Source organism: Lissotriton vulgaris, chromosome 4_1 (assembly GCF_964263255.1).
Source record: "Lissotriton vulgaris chromosome 4_1, aLisVul1.2, whole genome shotgun sequence".
Taxonomy (NCBI): domain Eukaryota; kingdom Metazoa; phylum Chordata; class Amphibia; order Caudata; family Salamandridae; genus Lissotriton; species Lissotriton vulgaris.
This window is the reverse complement of record NC_141691.1, coordinates 178512132-178532575: the sequence shown is the minus strand read 5'-3', so window position 1 is coordinate 178532575 and position 20444 is coordinate 178512132. Positions and strand designations below refer to the sequence as shown.

The following is a 20444-nucleotide window of genomic DNA, read 5'->3' as shown; positions in this document are numbered from 1 at the left end:
AAGAGTTGGTTATACAGAGGTATTGCCGAGGTACATCCAATCACAATTTCAGTTAAGTGCTGAACTTTCATGAAAAGTTACTGTGGATGTTTGGTTGGTTATAAATGTGCACCTCAGTTTACAAACAGCTCTGACCAGTAGAAGTGATGAGTTACAGTGGTGGAGTCCAGTGCCTCGGTGTCCTCTCTTATCCCATTTTCTGTCCCTTGTTTCACTAGCCTTCATATTCCTTGGAATGAGGTCAATGGTGGAGGCGGTGAGAGACAGGTGCATACATCCATCCTACTGGAGTACAAGCTCAAGGTTAATGTATCCTGACAGGAAGTTCAACATTTCAGACTTGACTAAAGTTGACTACAATGTAACACTAAAGAAAAGGTCATATAAACACACCTATATAGCACACCATATAATATAAATATTAGCAGGTTTATTTTGGGAACTGAAATTTACATACTTCATAAACCAACTTGTCAAAATTGCCCAAGGGCCATATAAAAAATCTGGCATATCTTCTGATTTGTACACCAGTTTCCTGTACAAGTATGAACAGCCAGACTGAACCAATGCCTGGAAGAGGAAATGCTCACTGTGCTAGATTGATAGAAACAATCATTTTTTTACAAGTCTAGTGTATGCTTATTGACTTCATATGCCTCCCTGTACTGAAAGAACATGCTTAGATTTGCAGTTCCCCTCCCTTTCAAAAGAAACGTTAAGAACCAAGTAGACACATCAATGACTGTGTTGCACATGATCAATATCTACCATAATATTAACTGGTATCTTTGTGACAAATAAACCCCACCAGGCTATCCAGCACCACCAGAGTCACAGAATGTAAACAAGCACATAATGATTCAAAAGTGTTAAATGTTATCTGGCCTCATTCACCTGTATCAGTATCAGAGTATGTTCTCTAGGACTCCACTCCAAAATTACTTTTTTAAGAAAGCCATGCTTTATATATGCCATACCCAAGCCAACTCCCACTACTTTTTCAGTGTTCATCCCGACCAATTATAGATTGGCCATTCTAAAGGCAATGGGCAAGTATTGTGGACTTCGATGGAGGGCCATGAGTGTTACTCAATTAAGTGCCCATCCCTCAAATTGCATTGCAATTATGTCTCACTGCACATTGGGTTGTTAGTAGCTCAGTGCTACAGACCTTAGTCTTCAGCTGATTGTGTGTCAACTCATATGTGGCCACCACTTATTTATGAAGGTCACCACCCTAAGTCAAACTCACATCTGAGACAAATATTCAAACATGTATGCGGTCATTCACCCACTATCTAGAATATTCCAATTAGATACCAATTTTTCTAATGCGAGCTTTAATACTAGACTGTCTGGTGAGACCAATTTTGAGGCTACCGGGACAGGTGTGACTTCCCATCATAACTTTATTGTAAATTTGAACTTCTGTCCAGGGCAGGCAGACATAACACATTCCCATTAGTGAAAAAGAGGTAAAATAAAGTTTATCTTTCTTTGTAAATCGTAGAGACCCAGATTCAGAAATGCTAAACTCAGACATTAGATTCGTCACCAGCTTCGCAAAAAAGCTGCAGTGAAAATGTTCAATGATATATAGCTACAGGAAAGTGCAAGACGTCTTTTTTTAGTTGCATATAAAACATTGACTGCAACCATGTAATATGATTGGAGCCAAGATGTAGAATGGAAAGTGTCTGGCAGCAAAATGGAGAAAATGGAGAGCAAAACGAAGATTTTCTCCCAATATGTATGTGATAAGTTACACAGCAAAAATGTTTTGCACATATTGAGTCAAAATTCTGTAGGCAGGGCTGTGGTGAAAAGGGTGTCAGGCTACAAACCTAACCTACCGGCCCTAGGCAACTCAATTAGTGGAAGGAAAACCTTAGGATGGTGCTTAGGTAAATCAACGTGGGGCCATGCCTCTAATACACCCTCTGCTGGTGAACTTCTTTGTCCCTACGTATTTAGTAGGACTGTGTATCAGGGCAACAAAACTTCACAATATAGAGACTGAGTCTGCTAATATCATCAGTAAATGTTGTTTTTGGCTAGATCACAGTTTCATATCTACACCCCAAACCTTTCAGAGTCATAGATGTTACTGGTAGCCTGCAACATGACCACTCTGATTCACATGGAATTTATGAAAACAGATATAACCCTTTTATTTGTCGCTTTTGCATCCCCAAGATGTTACAAAGAAAAAAAACAATATTGCATTTTTAAATATTTATTGAAAAGCTCTAATCCTTAAAAATAAAACATCAGTTATGATTATTAGACAGATGAGACACATCATTGTTACGAACATTATAGGAATAGTGAAAAACACAAGCAATTCAACCATGATAATTATTCGTAATGTTACTCCAATCTATCACTAGTAATTCTACACTAGAAAGAGTCAGACCTGTTGGAATGATCTAACCCCATATCTTATCATTATGTGTCAGGAAGCTGACCTTAGTGCATTAACAAATGCACCAGTTAAAATGTGCAGGCCTGCATACTTCTCTCATACGGTTATCTTCCTTCTCAGGATGAAGGTCGAGCCAGCAGGGCTACATCTCAGTCACAGGTCACAGCAGCTTCCACAATACCACAATAATTGTATCTCTCATCGGATTCAGTATGGATGCTATTCAAATATTAAAACCATCTCTATCTTACTGTACCAAAGGTCAGAACAGCAGTTAGTAAATCTGGGGACCAAGAGTCGTCTCCTATGAGCACAAAAATATAGCAAGTGCATTGTTTTCTAACTGTGCGACCATGGAACTAATTGTGCAGACTACAACTCGGCGATGCCTACCAGGAATCAATTCATGTGTGGCACATTCTCATATCAGGGGAAGTACAAACCACCAACAGAAATATATAGATTTATATTCACTGAAAAAAACTAAGGTAAAAGTGACATTTTAGTTAGGCGATGCTGTCAGTTACACCATTAATGTTTTAAACAAAATGCAACACAGAAATTCACCAGTTATATTTAATGGAGCTAATTATAACTTGCGCTGCTCATTACCTTATATATTACTTCACTCATGACATGTTCTATGATATCTCAGATGACATCACTGATGAGGATTTTTTTATACAATGATTTTTAAACCTTAATTTCTCAAAAACTACTGAACAGATTCACAAAAAGCACAATCTGCAAACAAAGATCTAGATTCCTGCAAAATTTGATGTAATTCCATTTAGCAGTAATTGAGAAAATGCTTTTGAAAAAAGTCAATGAAAAATAAATTATGATTTTGTGTTTAGGGATCCCCCTTTTTTCTTGGCCCCTAAAATTTTCCACATACAAACAAGGCGAAGGGGAGCACCTTTTTCAAAAAGTTTTATGACTATTCATCAAATGGTGCAAAAGCTATAAGCAAAACAAAAAAGGCATTTCAAAGGGAAATGATTTCCTTACTATAACTACCCAGTGGTGACTGCCACTGGGTATTATACGTGTATCTATATACACTCTATGCTTTGTAGCCAACTAGGACCATTAGCAATAATACATTGCACAAACTATACAAAGTATTCATAGCTCTTTACAAGTATCTTTATAGCTACCCTTATTGTAGTTGGTATATCAGTCAGGCAATGAAGAAACACTAAATAATGAATTAAGAGATTACTCTAAGAATCTATGCTCTCTTAATGGTATCATTAATAATTCAAACTCAACTGCTTGTTAACAGGGATACATGCACAAAGTGTCTCATGATATATTACATTTCTAGTCATGCCTTTGCCTTATTATCAATATGAACCAGACCTTTGACTGAAAACTGTATTAAAACAGTATTAAAAATGGAACAAATCTAAGAAACGTCGGCACACATATGTATTTGTAAGGAACATTTAGATGTACTTTTCACCTAATATATTTTCCATGTATCTCTTTTACTCTTAACGTAATCATTGATCTTACTATTCAATAAAAGTGTAAACATTTTAAACCATTTCAATTCCAATGGTATGTTACTTGGTTGGCACATTTAGGGGTATATGTGCTAAATTTTATGTGGATGCTCGTGTGACGCAACATGATGAAAATGTAGTACCTAATTACCATACGTCAAAAAGGTCCAGGATGCAGGCCTAAATTTGTTTCTCACAAACATTACAAAATATACCCTGAAATTGTGTATTTTTTTATAGTCATTCAGTAAAGATAAAATGCTGCTTGTATTTTTGTATTTTATAAAGGTAATAGTTTTGTGTTAGCAGTGGGAGATGCTGTTGATCACAGCCATAACTGTGACTCAGTAGCATCCTTTCACGTTTAAATATTCTTTCAGGAATGAAGTCTCTGACAATAAAACAATAAAATAATCAAGTTGAGATTTATTGTTTTCTTTGGATGAAATCATTTTGTCTTGTCGAATTCCCACAGTAGAGCTTGCTAACAGGTGAGCATGGTCAGTAAATCTTAATCATTTGACTCCTTCTATAATAACCATCATAAGTTAATAACTGCAGAGTGCGAATTATATTCAAGCAGCCTTTCTTACACTCAGGGTTAGCAAGCCAGGCCACAGAATTGCTGGCACAGCCCGATAGAAATGGAAGTCCATGGGGCGGACCAGAGTAGCTGCCACCTTTTTCTTCAAGGCTGCTTAGAATGACAGAGGGAGAGATACAGAGAGAGAGAGAGAGAGAGAGAGAGAGAGAGAGGTGGATTAAACAAGGGTGTTGCAAACAATGTGTTATGGAAATTACCTTAAGAAAAGGCATTACAAGGAAACAACGCAAGAACTACACATCTTCAAGTAAGCACAAAACAACAGAGGAAATTAGTATGAAAATATGCTACTGTGAAGTACTCCTGGAACTGCTGTGTGTTTTTGTTACACACCGTTTATAACACTGTTGTAAATGTCAGTAATGCCCCTGTGCGCCATAAAGGTAAACACACAAAAGGGGAAAGGGAAAAAGAGAAAGAAGAAATAGGCAAAGATTAAAAACAAAAAATTCGCAGGGGTAAAATTAGAGTATAATGGAAGACTATCCAGTTAAGTACAACTCTTTAACATTTAAACAAAAACTAGAACTAAAGTAAGTTATGATCAGTGCCAGCAAGATACCACACCATTGCTTCATCAGGGTGATCAGTGCACACAAGTAAACAGAGAGTGAAAGGAGAAAAATGTGAAGCCAGGACATGGTAACTGAACTGAAATAAGACAGCATCTGGCAAGGAGCTTGTGAAATCCTTTGTAAACATAACACAAATGGGAGGTGGCCCTTAGGGAAACTTTACCCTGTAAAGGTTCTCGCTGACATATTAATTGAAGGTGAACAGGGGCATTAAGAAAGATGTATCTGTCTGAGTCTGAAAGTTTCAGAAGTAGAATAGCATTTTCTTGCCTTTCAACTATTCAGCACGACGCAAGCACAAGACTACAAAAGAGCTGTAAGTAAAAAATAAAAGACAAATCTCTCACTGAGAATGATATGTTACCTCAAAATCCCAGATGGATAAACTGCTGGCAGGCTGCACAGTTCAATTTGTTAAATAAAACATGGGTTATTAGGTTTCACACTGCTTTTGTGAGCCAAATTCCTAGCAGACCTACATGGAAAGAGTTTATTAACAGTTTTTAGAAAATATTGTAACTCCATATTGCTAAACTAGGAGAGTTTGGGAAATTGCCACCTGCAAGACCGAAAAATACGGTTAGATCCCTTGACAAATTACAAGGGTACAATGTATGTCTAAGATTTCATTCTCTCATATCTGTGGTGATGGGCAGCTCAATCAATAAAAATGAATAATGTAAATTCAATATCCCTCTGTCACAATCAATAACACTTTTGTGAATGATGCACTGCTATGAAAATTCAATTTGTCAGATAGCAAACAGTTTTACATGACATTTTGTTAAAGTTATAAACGTAATTTTGCATAAGCCACTTGTGGCAGGCTGTTTGTATTAAGTTGATGTTTTTTTCTGAACAACATATTGACTTTCCCAACTGTCCTCCTTATTCAGTAACATTATGTGTATTTTATTAGCGCAAGCATATAGTGCAGGGTATTCTATGTACAAATAATCACGATTGGAAGCATATTTACATTTTGTGTGCCCAGTTTCTGAATCCTATTTACTTTTCCCTGACCTTCTACGTGCCTGGAAAGCTGAAAGGAGAATATTTTACAAACACTAAAGACATTGGGGTAGAATGGTATGGGATACAAGGAGCAGGGTATGACAGCCAAATTATTGATATTACTCTCACTGCAGAAAATAAAGCTTCGATAACATTCTGAACGCATAAGCAGCACTTCTTAACTTGCCCTTGTATGCACCTTTCTAGTCTACATATACTCACTTTTGTGCATTTCACTTATTAAGGAAGTTCATCGCATTAACAAGCTATTAGATGTGTGATGAATCCCACTTTATGTTCCAGTTGTGACAAACTGACAGAGGCCAATTTAGATCATTTTTCTCAAAACTAGAGCAGAATCTATGTAAAGTCATAATGTATGCATGCATGCATTACATGCAACTGGAAAAAGACAAATAGACATCCGGGCCCAGATTTACAAAGTCTTGTTGGCAAAAGCTTTGCGTTACTTTTTTAATGAAGATTTGATACGAAGTCTACTAGTGGGATTTATCATGCAATGCAAATTATGTTTTCTGTAAGACTGTAACTCAAAGCAACACAAGGCAGCACAATGCGCTAACATGTGTTACATTGCATCAAGGGGACTTTCCATGGATGGTACATAGGCATTCCCATGCAGCCACCCATGAGTTCTGACGCAAATCCAAACCTACAACAAATTGTAGACAGGGATTTTCACCAAAATCCTGTGCCTCTCTGTGGCAGGTGTAACGGGGAGAATTATTTTAATTTCTTTTTGTTTTTTCCTCCTTGTATGCATGCTACATTCTACAGCACACATACAAAGAGGAGAATTCTTTAAAGCATAGTTTTTGTGAAGGGACCACTTAAAGTGCAAAAACGATGCAGACTGCAACTTTCTTACACTACAGTGCACAGGTTCCTGCATTGTCACATGACTACTAAAAGTGCACTAGTGCAGGGAGAGAGCAGAACTGCACTACTTCTTAATAGATATGGCGCAGTTCTGCTCTTTCCAGTTCATGCAACTCATCAACTTTACTTTCTGTGTTGCGTGGGGGTAAGTTTTTGTAAATCTGGCCCACACATGATATATAAATTATTCTGAATACAGTGGTAACCAGCTATGAGTTTTGACTCAAATCCCTATCTAAAAGAATTGTAGAACAGAATTTGCACCAAAATCCAGTGCCTCCCTAAGGTAGGCATATTGAGGAGAAATGTTTTAATTTCTCCTAATATTTTCCACTTTGCATGAATGCCACATTTTACAGCACACATACAAAGAGGACACTGCCTTCCTTAAAGAGTGTTTTTTATACAACAAGGGACCCCTTCCTGCACAAAAACATATGCTGACCACAGCACAGACACCCTTGCACTCTGGTGCAAGTGTGCCTTCAATAGTGCATGGCTGCCAAATGTGCACCAGCACAGGGAGAGAGCAGAACTGCATCACTTCTTAGGGCTTCATTGAAAATACTTTTGTAATTCTGGACCCAAATGTAATGCAAATTAGAATGGAAACAGTGGCCGAAGTCACAAAGACATTTTCATGTTAGTGTGATTTGTGACATGTGACAATTCCTGTGCTGACAAACGGATCCTGTCCACATCAGAGACCATGGTGGGGACAGGAACATATGCCCCAGTGTACACACGCATGTTCTACCTGCCAAAAACTCACCCCTCAGCTTCCGGGTCACCCATCAACGCGATATCACTGCAATGTCCCGGTCACTTCGCCGCAGCAGGGAAGACATGGGAAAACCCCACACAATGTAGTAGGCAGGGCCTGTGCCAGGCATGGGCAGTCCGGCCAGATTCACAGGGCTCCACCTTCACTCTTCACACACTACACTTCCCACACCCATTTGGGAACATGCTATATGCTCTTCCTGTACCCCCCAGGCACAATTACTCTGCCAGGTGTAGCCAGACCTCGCGCCTCACACATCAAATGACAAGGAAGATTGACTGGGAAGATGGGGTGAAGAGGAACACCATGCACAGAAGCTCAGGGGCTGGACAACCCTCCTTCTCACACCAACCTTCCAATCATGTGAGGTAAACTGAGTATGATTACAAAATGAAAACTCACACTGCATATGAACATCCACTGAACTGTTCACACTGCCTGTTAAGTCACTCACAAATACCCAACACTGACACCCAGCCACATACTCATACCATAGGTCAGCAGAAATGGAGGACAATAAATGGGCGAGCCAAAAGTGAAGTGGACAGTGCTGAAAAAACCATGGAGCAAGTCACATAGCATCTGTACATCACATGCAAGAGAAGGAACATATCACACAACCCTTAGGTCATATAATCAGACATGGGCGGCACAGTGAGAAACCAAGGTGGCCTCTGTGCAACAACTCAGGAGGACATCGAGGCAACCCATGCATAGGCACATGAATGATAGGAAGTGTCAGAAGTCATACAGTGACCAGTCACACATCTGTGTCAACTACGTTGACATGTGTATGTCAGCAGCACAACACACATGGCTCATTGTAACACTCCCTGACTGTCAAACACAAGTAAGACATACCCCTCCTCTACCCAGCTCACACCTGCAATACTCAACACCTGTGAGAAACACACATAATGGTCAAAATATTGTCCTGTGAGTTAAATGACAAACAATCACACTCCCTGTGTTATTCCATAAACATCACACTGACACAAAAACAATAGCCAAACACAAAGCTCACAAACAACATCCACAGAAGTCCAACAAACCCAGGTATGTGCAGCCAAACAGTGGAAAGGCAATGTGACCTTAAATAGAACAGGAGTACACACCATTGTCACTCAGTGCCAATGCACAGATACCATACCCCAACACAAACAAGAATTGCATCATCTCAAAACAATCATGAACACAAAACTGGGATCAATGGGACAATCAGCTAACACAGACAGAGACACCACACCACACATCAACAGAACATGGTGTCATAGTATACCACAAACGTGCACATGCACAATCCTGAAAAGTGGCAGGTCAAAAATAGGAGAACAAACCACAAAAGTGCACTCAAAACAAGCTCAGGAACAAGAATCCACCTTGCTACATGTGACAGACACATAGTAATGCATACGTCTGAATGTATCACACAGCAACAACTACTCACACACAATGTCATGCAAATACAACATAGCACACACATAGCATCTGTCTGTAAAAAGAGCCAACACAGGCCAAGCACTGCATACATCCACAACACAAACACAACAGATGCACTTACCAATCCATCACATTGTAAACTCAGCTGGACATCTGGGAAATGCACACCAGGCAAGTACAAGGCAACAAATACTCACAGCACTGCATGCACATCCACCAAACCAGTAGCACACACATCTGAGTGCCACACCATGACCTCCCAAAACACAAATCATCACAGCACACAGAGAAGATCACACTCAGTAATGGTAGCAGTACCTCAGCAATCACACACACATCTTACCCATTACCCCCTCATCGGTCCTCCCCGTCCCAGTCCTTACTACGTGAGGCAGTCCTGCCTCCACCCAGCCAATCAAAATGCCAGAAATCCAAAGTTTGAAGGTTACAAGCCCCTCCCACCCACCGCCATACCTGTTTTTTTTCTGTTCCGATGGCTTTTGGAACGCTGGTGCTCCTGGTTCCTGCCTCTGTTCCGTTTTGCTTCTGGATGGTTTGGCGGTGCAGTGAGTGTTTCTTTTGCATTTTTAAATGTTTCTGATGTCGGTCTTTTCACATTTCTCCCGGCGCAGCCGCTCCGGTCTTCCAGTCGGCCACGCTCCTCTTCTGGAGTCAGGATTCTCCCTGTTCTTGTGCTGGGCAGGGAGCCCTCCTGGTGGTTCCGGCCCCAGGTACTTCTGGCGCTGGTGCTTTAATGCAGCGTCCGGCCCCTGCAGCCATGTTCTTAATATGTGACTGTGGGTGGAGACTGTAGGGCGGCCCTTTTTGTTTATTTTCCGGTCTCAAATGCAAGATTGATGTTTGGGGACAGTGTTTCGGGAGGCTGCTGGGCACTTCCATTATTGGTGTGTTGGGAGTTTTCTGTGGGGTTTACTACTTTGCTCGCCATGTGTGAGGGGACTTCCTCTCCGGTGCATCCAAGGAACTATAGCTCAATGGTATGTCTTATGCCTCTGGTGTGACAAGCTCCCACAAGACAAGGGTTCAAGTCCTACCAATGTTGTCGAAGTGACATGAGATGTTTAATTTTAATGCTGTGCTTTCAAAAAGTGCATTCTCTTTATCCACGCAGCATGTTGTCCTGGAGCTGCAGGGGGGGGAGGTGTTCTTTTGCAGTTTTTCTTGGACTGTTTTGCGCTGTCTGCACTGCCGGTACATGTGGCTAGACCATCACCTACTGTTGGTGGCATCTTGGACATTTTCCCCTGTTGGAGTATGCGTTCAGGGTTTGGTGGTCCATGGTATGGTAGTGCTGGGTCTTCTCCCTGATTCATTATCTTCTGTGGGGTTTATTCCAATTTTTTTGACCTACCATTTCATGCTGTCCTGTTGGCTGTACTGGCTGTGGTGTGGGCTGGCATTGCCATGTGGGGTTCCTTGCTTTTTGGGGACACGGTTTCGCCTGGCGTTCTTTGTCACCCAGTATCCTCCCTTTCTTCTTTTTGCTCCTTCTCCCTATGTCTTCGGAGGCGCCTTCCCTGGAGGTCCAGGTTGGGCAGCTGGTGGATTCCACTCTCGAGAGTTCGAATGTTGCTTCTCCTTTTGGGGTGCGTGCTTGCTCTTTTTCGACCTGTGCTTCGCAGGTTATTTTCTTGGGGGTCCCTCCTTCCTGTCTTGGCCCGGATGGTTGGGCCTTGTCCTCGGCTACCTGGTGAGATTTATCTCTGGCCCGCGCCCTTTTTTGGATTCAGTTTGGTTCCCAGCCTCTGCGACGCCTGTTGTTGCCCCTGGGTGTCGGTCGCATGTGTTGTGCGCAGGAGGAATCTCCGTGGCCTGGTGGTTGCGTCTCTTCCTCTTCGGGTTGTGTGTTCCCCTCCTGGTGTTGGCCTACTTGTAGGTCCCCTGTCTCCTTTGTTGACATTTTTGCAATTTGGGGGCTCGGCTCAGTTGTTCCTGGCTCATTGGTTCAGTCTGATTTCCGAATGGTGGGTCTTGCCGGTGATCGCTCTTGGTTGCCGGTTTCCATTCCGGAGCTGTCCCTCTTTTAGGCTGTGTTCACGGTTGCTTCGTAATACATTGGCACTGTGATGCTTCCTGCCATCTTCTTTAGCGTCAGCCTATTTTTTGTCACTACACTCTGTTGTGCTGGTTTTGGTGAAGGAGTGGGGCCGGGGGTCGTCTTACTCTCTGTTCCTGGTCCTGGCTCCCGTTGGTCCTTCAGTACGGTTCTGCCTCCTGGGGCTTTGGTCGGGTTGGTGCTGCTGTGTCCCTTTCGGTTGTGCCCCTTGCAGTCCGGCATTCCCCTCTTCCTGATGGGTGATTTTGGCTTCCCTGGGTATGGGAGTCACCTATTTTTCACATTCCCATCCATCTGGCTGATCAGAGGTTTCCTTCGGTTTGCAGTGGTTGGGTTCTGTTTCCTGTTTTCTGTCCTGCTCCTCGGGTTTTTTCCACGGTGCTGGCTCCTGCTGTGGGGGTTTGCTGTCCTGTTCCGGTTTCTGGGGTCGTATTGGGTCTGGCAATTCCTCGTCTGGTTCCTGTTTGGAGGCTTCAGTTTCTCGGGACCAGTTTGACGCTTTGCAGGGAGCTGTTTTCTCAGTGCTCGCTTCGGCGGCTCATATGCAAATAATTTGGTTTTTTTTTCTTTTTTTTTTTCTTTTAAATCAACATGTTTATTGAAAACACAGGAGAAAAAAAAAACCTAAACTACAATATCCCATTTGTTTAACCTCTTCGCCGCTAATGACAAGGGTAACTCGTCATGGACTTTCCATTGATTTCAATGGAAAAACAATGAAGAGTAAAATATTGCCTTAGCAGCCAAGTGGTTAAGGACAAATCCACAATGTACAAAAAGTGTAAAACCCGCCAAATGCTACTGCACTTCCTCCACTATACTAAAGAGAGCAGCATTGTGCAAGAAGTCAGCAGTGTCAGATTTCACCAATGGTGATATTATTTAGCAAAAGAGGACCATTTACAGTGAACAAGTAGTATGGCGTTGTCTACTTAGTAAAGTAGTAATTATTGCAGATGATACGCTCATATTGGAGCAGATGTGTGACATATGTTGAACTGGATTGACCAGCACCTCCAATATCAAGGTCCAGCTTCACAATTACCTGGACCAGGAACACTCAGCATTCCGTACATTCCGATCTCAAAGTGCAAGTTGACATGACGTGGAAGTGTTCATGGTCCTCGATACTTCAAGGTGTCGAGGTGAAGACCCATCCCCAGAAGAGGTCTTGTATCCTTGAAGCTCTGTGTCCAGGAGGCCTCCTGTGCTCTGATGTGCTCTGTGTCTACAGCCACCGCCGCGGCTTGAGAGTTTCAGCATCCATACTAGGGCTCCAAGTCCACAACGCACCCGTGCTCAGCTTCAAAGTACTTCTGGAGACGTTTGGTGGTGCTGGCCAACACTTCTTGGATGTGAACAATCTTTTCCTTGGTTTTTTTATGAACACAACTCTTGAACCTTTCCAGCTCCAGTTTCAAGAACTCCTCCACTGTGAGTGCGCGGATGTCCTTCTGCATACTCAGGAAGCTGCAGGTGGCCGAGCGCTTAGCGTGCTCATGCCAGGGGTAATCGTCAGGCTCCCATCCCTCCAACTCGATCAGGCAAAAGAAGCAGCGGACAACGTCTGGCTCATTGTTGGTGGGACTGTGCACAAAGCCAGCTTTGGCCATGTTTTCTGGGGTGCAGCTGCAGTTCTCGGCGAAGGGCCAGTCCCCGAAGGTCTTCAGCCGGTTGCTGAAGTCGTACATCTCTCGGTACTGATGCAGCATCTCCATCCCTCACCGGGGACCAAGAGCCCAGGATCAAAGGCTCCGAGAGGAGGCGCCGGGACCAGGGGCCCAAGATCAAAGGCTCACCGAGGAGGCGCCGGGACCAGGGGCCCAAGATCAAAGGCTCAGGGAGGAGGCACCGGGACCAAGATCAAAGGCTCAGAGAGGAGGCGCCGGGACACAAGATCAAAGGCTTAATGAGGAGGCGCCGGGCCCAAGATCAAAGGCTCAGGGAGGAGGCGCCGGGACCAGGATCAAAGGCTCAGAGAGGAGGCGCCGGGACACAAGATCACAGGCTCAGAGAGGAGGCGCTGGGCCCAAGATCAAAGGCTTAACGAGGAGGCGCCGGGCCCAAGATCAAAGGCTCAGGGAAGAGGTGCCGGGACCAGGATCAAGGGCTCAGGCAGGAGGCGCCGGGACTCAGGCTGCAGACTCCAGCAGGAAGAAAACTTCCCTTAGCCCAGCGGGTCCGAGCACCTGCAAATAAATTGAAGATGACTAGGGGGGTTGGCATGGCCCCATGCGCAAGGATGACATGCATTTCCTGAGGCGTTCTATATGTCTGAATCTGTTCTCTGCCCTGTTGGATCTTCTGCCGGTCCTGCTGGGTCACCCTCCTGCCCCGGCTCGGGGTTGGTTGTGGGTCCGAAGGGTGGTGGATGCCTCCACGACTGTGGTTCCTTGGGCTCTCCTGCACCTCGTGTCCTTGGTGTTTCTTCTGTTGACTCGTTGGGTCCTTTTTCTTGCTGGTTACGGTGCTCTGGTTCCTCTTTTCCCTGGTCTGGTGGCTTTGCTCTCCCAACCTGGTGTGGGGGTGCGTTTCTACTTTCCTCTCTCCTTTTGTTGTCCTCGGACGTCTGTCCTTGGGTTGGGGGCCCGTTGGGTTCCTTGGTGGCCGGCTTGTCTGTGGTTTGGGCTGGCGTTCCGGTGGCTCGTTGTTGTTTGGGTCTTCTTGGGGGATCCAGGTACGTGTCTTTGTTCCTGTTGGCTTGAGTGTTTTGTTTCTGGGCGGCATCTTCTCTGTTGGCTTTCAGAGGGTCTTGGGAAACATCCCTGTTAAGGCGGTTGGTTTCTTTAAAGAAAAAGTACTCTAATTGTGCATTCTTTTGGTGACTTGGGCCGCTTCCTCCCGTCCTCTGTTTGGTGCTGTCTGGTGCTCGTTTCGGCGGGATATATTCTTATATTGGGACAATGCACAGGTGCTTGGGACTATACGCAGGTGCTTGGAATGGTCCCTGCGCTGGGTTGTCATGCTGATTCGTGTAGCATTCCCTCTGTCTGTTCAAGGTCCTTCAGTCTTTGGTTTGGGACTGTTGGTTTGGTCTTGTTTGCTTCCCCTCCTGTTGCTCTTCTCCCCCGGTTTTTGTTCCGGGGTGGTCTGTCCGTGGGGGTCGCTCTCTCGTTTCCTTGGCCTTCGTGTTTTATGTATGTCTTCCCTCCTGTTTTCTCTTCCCGTGGGTTCTGCGGAGGTTTGGGGGGGTGTCAGTGTTGTTGGGATGGCCGTGCTGTCTTTGATTTCCACTCCTGATGTTGCTGGTGGGAGTCGGATTTGGCCAGCCTCCCTTGCCTCTAGCTCTGCTTCTGGGTCTGCAGCTGTCTTTGCTCTATCTTTGTCGCTTGCTTCTGACGGCCTGACTCTTGAGCAGTTGCCTTTAGCGTCTTTGAGCTGTTCTTCTGGGATGCACTTTGGGGCTCTTTTGATTCCTGGTGCTCTTCTCTTGGTCGGAATCCGTGCTGGGGTTCTTGTTTCTGTACTGTATTCTCCAGCTTGGCTTTGTAGTTGGGCTTTTTCCCCTTCCACTTTGTCTGCTCGTTGGTGGTGGTTTGTGCTTGTCGGGCCTTGGGGCTTCCTTGGTGGTTGTTGCCCTTTGGTGAGTCAGCTTCTCCAGAGCTTTGTGCTTCGTTGTCCAGGCTCTCCTGTGCTCGATTCTTCTTGAGGCTTTGCCTGCTGTTTTGCACGGTCTGCGGTTGCCCCTTTCGTGCCCTTGTTGGTGGCGGACTTGTGGTTGTCCGCTGCGGTGGCTTTTTTGCTGGCCTTCATTACCGCTTGTCGGTTGGGTGAGTTGGGTGCCTTGCTCGTTTTGTTTCCTTCTTTGCAGTTTCTCCTCTTTTGAGTTGTTTTGCGTCTTAATCCGGCTTTTCTGCCTGTTTCTTCGAGTTTCCTTTTGCGGCTGGAGGTGTTGCTTCCTGTTTTGCCTGCTGATGGGGTTTCTCCTGTTCCCCTTCTTTGGGTGTTCGCAGGGCTCTTCTGATTAGCCTCTAACGTTCGCTGCAGTCTCGGGTTTCTCCTGCCCTGTTTGTCTCCTGTGGGTTCTGTGTCTGCTTCCTGTGCTGAGGCGGCGGGGTCTCTATCCAGGCATTTGGCGGTCCTGTCACACTTTTGTGCGACGTTCTCAGCTTGATGTTTTACTTGCCTCTTCTGACTATTTCTGGTGGCGTCTTGTACGCTGTTGTTCGTTGATACTTTATTGTTTAAAGTTTTGTACTTTTGTATGGATCCCTGGTGGCCTGCGTTTTTTCTTCTTGGATCTTTGCTTGTGAGTTCCTTACGTAGTAAGGACTGGGACGGGGAGGACCCATGAGGGGGTAATGTCTTATTACTTACCGGTAATCTTCATTACCCCGATTAGGGTCCTCCCTGTCCCAGTCCTCTTCCCTCCCTCCCTAACTCAGTGTTTGTGTCTGAGTCTTGTTGATAACAGGCATGGCGATGGGTGGGAGGGGCTTATGTAACCTTCGAACTTTGGATTTCTGGTGTTTTGATTGGCTGGGTGGGGGCAGGACTGCCTCACGTAGTAAGGACTGGGACGGGGAGGACCCTAATCAGGGTAATGAAAGATTACCGGTAAGTAATAAGACACCACCCACAGATGCACAACTCAGGGACACCCCGGTGCAAACAACATGACTAGAGGACTGTGCTGCTCAAACATATGCACTGCACACGAGCAACCATGTTAGCAAACCAGTAGAAGAAAATAACACATAACTAATTGGAAAACTGTCCTGAGTGCCACATTGGTCCTTTACACAGTTCAGCCTCACACAGCATAATGTCACACTATGAAGTGGTGGGGAGGCTAACACACTGGCAAGCCACAGGGTGGAAGACATGAGTTTGAATTGGTGTGTACTTCAGTAGTGGACAGGTGAGGAGTGTACAGTACACAAACACATAGGAGTTACTAACAATGTGTAGGCATCAGAAGCACATATAGGGGATGGCAGGACTCCACATACCACATTCCATACTGGAGCCAAAAATGGGTCAAGTGACAGCAATGCATGAGAAAACTCACAAATAATGTCAGTGTGGCTGAGCAGGTCAGCACAGTGAGCACAAACAGTAACAAGACATATGGTTGATCAATCAAACATAACACAGACTTGACAGTCACACACTCTGCATACTCCCAACTGGCCGCAACAACAAGTAGGTGTCCCCAGGAGTGTAAGGACACACAAACACACTGCACAGTGCCTAACCTACAACTCCTACATGCGCCCAAAATCTGAAGCACATGCAAGACAACAAACAGGCACTCATTACCTGGATCATACATGTGTGCAGTTGGCATTTCAGGGGCACACACATCAACACTACTGACAATGACAGACCATTCACATTGTATGACCACTCAAGTTCACATATTCAAATGTACCCAAGTGACTAGGAAGACAGGCCTACACCAGATGACCACACATCAACACTGATTTCAGACATCAAGAAAGATCATACAGATATGATAGACCCTGGCCACCCCGCAAGTAATCCTGTTGCTAGAATTCACCTCTGTTCTTGTATTGCATCCTAACATGACGTGTACAATTTAACAAACCTGACCATACAATGATTAGGATAAGAGTAGATCATCACTAACAACCATCAATGCACCCTCAAGCCTCAGTGTCAAGAAGGACGAAAGTGCCTGTCACCTCTGGCAAACTCTGAAAAAGTAAAACAAGCAATTAGCAATGTTAAAGTATAGTGAAACCATACCCATACATAAAGCCTTTTATTAAGCAAGGACATAGACAAAGCTGACAACAGGAGTAACTATCTTTATTACATATCACCCAGATAGGCATCCAAAGTGACAAACAGCAAGGCCATTGGCCAGTCCATAGTTCAAAGTATGTACATATGTGCATGAGAAACTGCACAGGGTATGGGTATCCAAAGTGACAAACAGCAAGGCCATTGGCCAGTACAAAGTAGAAAAAGTACATGTGTGCATGAGAAACTGCACAGGGAATGGGCATCCAAAATGACAAACAGCAAGGCCATTGGCCAGTCCAAAGTGCAAAGTATGTACATGTGTACAGCAAGGCCATTGGCCAGTACTAAGTAGAAAAAAGTACATGTGTGCTTGAGAAACTGCACTGGGAATGGGTATCCAAAGTGACAAACAGCAAGGTCATTGGCCAGTCCATAGTTTAGAGTATGTACATGTGTGCATGAGATACTATACAGGGAATGGGTAACACTGTCCACTGCCATGGGAATCACCACAGCTCCAGGATAACAATGGGCAGTCCAGGGACCGCTGTGGAAGAGATGGGTTTGAGAGGAGGACTTTGCATCAGACCTGACTATCAGTTGAAATGGAAGGTGGCTGATTGTCATGGCCAGATGTCGGACTGAACCTGGGAGAGAGAGGACCAGGTGAGCTAGAGGCATCAGTGGCTGTGGGAGCTGGAGGGCTGCTTGGACCGGGTGGCATGGTGGCACGGGGAGGCAAAGACATGCTGCCCTGAGACACAGTGTGTGAGGGTGAATGTGGAGAGCTACCTCTCCACTTCTTGGGGATTCTATAGCCAAGAATTTTGTTTGGTAGGAATGGGAAGTGGGGTGGGCACAATAGCCTCACTCCCCACCAAAGGTGTCTTAGGTGCAGGTGGCTCTCCTAGTGGGGATTTGCAGGATTTGGTGGTATGCCTGGGTGGCCTTGCCTTTTTGCCTCCATCCCCTGTTGTCCAGGTAAAGCCCTACATTGCTCTCCTGTCCCAGCTTCACCGGTGTGTGGGTGGGAGTTGAGGTTGTGGGTGAATCTGCCTTAGAGAGCTTTTTGTGCTGACTCTTTGAAGGAAACAGCTTCACAGCAGGCAGGGCAACTGTTTGTTTGTCTTTAGGAGCAGTTATGGAGATTGGAGTATCCTGGGAGGGGGGTGATTTGGATTAATGTGGGCTTGAGGCGTGCCTCTTTGCCTGATACCCCTGGGTATCCCTTGAAGGGCTTTTTCCTTCATGCTCCTGTGTGCCTCTTTTTTTTGGGGGATGGTGTCTTTGCATTGGGCCGCTTAGAGTGCTGCTGTTGTGTGCTGCGTGTGGAGTACGTGGAGCCTGAGGGCTGTGGTATGTGGGCACTCTCGTCAGATGGTGCCACTGGCAGGGTGGTTGGTGAAGGGACTGGAGCTGGACTTTGAGCCTGTGACAGCTTAATGGCTGGCATCACTGTGGAGGACAAAGACTTGAGCCTGTGACAGCTTAATGGCTGGCGTCACTGTGGAGGACAAAGACTGGACAGTGCGGTGCAGCCCACCCACATCAGAATGAATGCCCTCCATGAAGGCAACTACCTGTGCCAGCTTCTTGTCATGATCCTCGAAGGCATTCAGGAGAGTTCTCTGACCAACACAGGGCAACAGGGGAGACAGGAGCAGGGGCAGCATTACTTGGTGGGGAAGGACACTCTACTCTTCCTAGGGTCATGGGCATGGACAGCACTAGTGGTAGTAGCTGGGAGGGTAGGCACTGGACAATGTGTGGTGGAAGAAAAGGCAGCATTCTCACTCCCTGTGCCCGCCAACATCAAGGAGTCCCCTCTGGAGTCAGATGATGTTGAGGTTGGTGTTTCTGTTAGTGAGACTTCAAGGGCACTCCTGTCCTGCTCCGAGGCACTGGTCACATCAGTCTCCGTGTCCTTCCACATTCCTTCCGTGCCCTTGGTAGATGCTACAACAGACAGAGACATAGGTTAAGTATAGTGCCATACTCACAAACATCATATGCAAACAAAGCCCAAAACTAGAATATGATACCCTCCTTTTGCACATCACCCTGTGCAGGCTGCATGTGCAACCTTAATGCAAAACTCAGGAGATGCATGGAAACATGTATTCTTGACATTAATGACACATGTGACCTTCACACAGCCAAATAGCTGGCCTCTGCCTCATTGTTAGCTAACATACTGATCTCTGTAAGAATACCTACGTGCCAGTAGGCGAGATAGATATACACCTCAACATGTTGTCTCAGTCACATATGGAATCACTTTAAGGGGACAACACAGATACTGACTCAAAAATGTCCTTTTACAATGGCCATGAGCTACTGATGTCCACCATGTTGTGCTTTGAAGCACAACGACCGTTGCACATTGGTGTCAGATGTGTAGTTCTCACAATTTACAAGTTAAACACTGCACACTTCTCCAAAAGCACACTAAGATGATGCACACTGCTGTTCACTGCTCAGTGATGGCTATGAAACTCATAATGCAGCAGATGTCAGAGGGCCACACCTCATCTTGCAATGTCAAGAGCCATTTTACTAAACACATGAGGAAGTACATGTAGCAAAAATGTAGGACAGCTGCACTCAACACAAAGTCCACTTACAAGCCATTGCATCACACTAGAAACATCACAGAGCCCCGCACTGGCTCATGGTTGAGATACATGCAGTCTAACCCTGGGCGAAGCACTACACTACGCTCGCGGAGTTTGCGAAGTTTGCTCAACTTCGCACTACGCGAGCTGCACGTAGCACAGTGCGAACACGCGTAGTGCAGCGTAGCGTAGTGCAGCGCTCATTTTTTCTTGTTTGCGGTCCTGAACGTCATGTTCGCGACCGCGAACAAGCAAAATGACATCCCGGCGAGATTCTCAAAGCGGGAAGGTAAGGTTTCTCATTGTGAGTGGTTGCACATGCTCGCGACCGCTCTCAATGAGAAACTACCAGTTCGTGTTGAGAAAGCTGCAGCTCCAGTAATAATCTACTCGAGCAGCAGAAAACTACAGCTCGCACTGTGCAAGATGCCGTTTTCAATGATTGCACAGTGCCGGATGCTTGTCCGCACTGTGCAATCATTGAAAACACATCTTGCACAGTGCGAACATGCTACTACACAGCTTGCGTAGTGCTACGTGAAGTTCGCGTAGTGCGAAGTGCACTTCGTGTAGCTTCACGTAGCGCTACTTCGCGAACTACGCCCACCCTTAATGCAGTCACTTCAAACCAAAAGTCACCCTTCACAGAATACTCACCCCCAGCTTGCTGCTGATGGGCCCTCAAACGCCCATCCAGCTCTGGCTGTGTTACTGCCAAGATACGGGCCATTAGTTGTTCCAGGCTCCTGCGCGCCAACCTGCCACTCCGACGGAGTAGCCCCAGTGC

General features: G+C 45.3%; 1 pseudogene; it reads right to left on the bottom strand.

Moving 5' to 3' along the window:
• Positions 1-12386: 12386 nt before the first annotated feature.
• Positions 12387-13091, bottom strand: LOC147718550 (baculoviral IAP repeat-containing protein 5.1 pseudogene; annotated as a pseudogene).
• Between the last annotated feature and the right edge of the window lie 7353 nt (positions 13092-20444).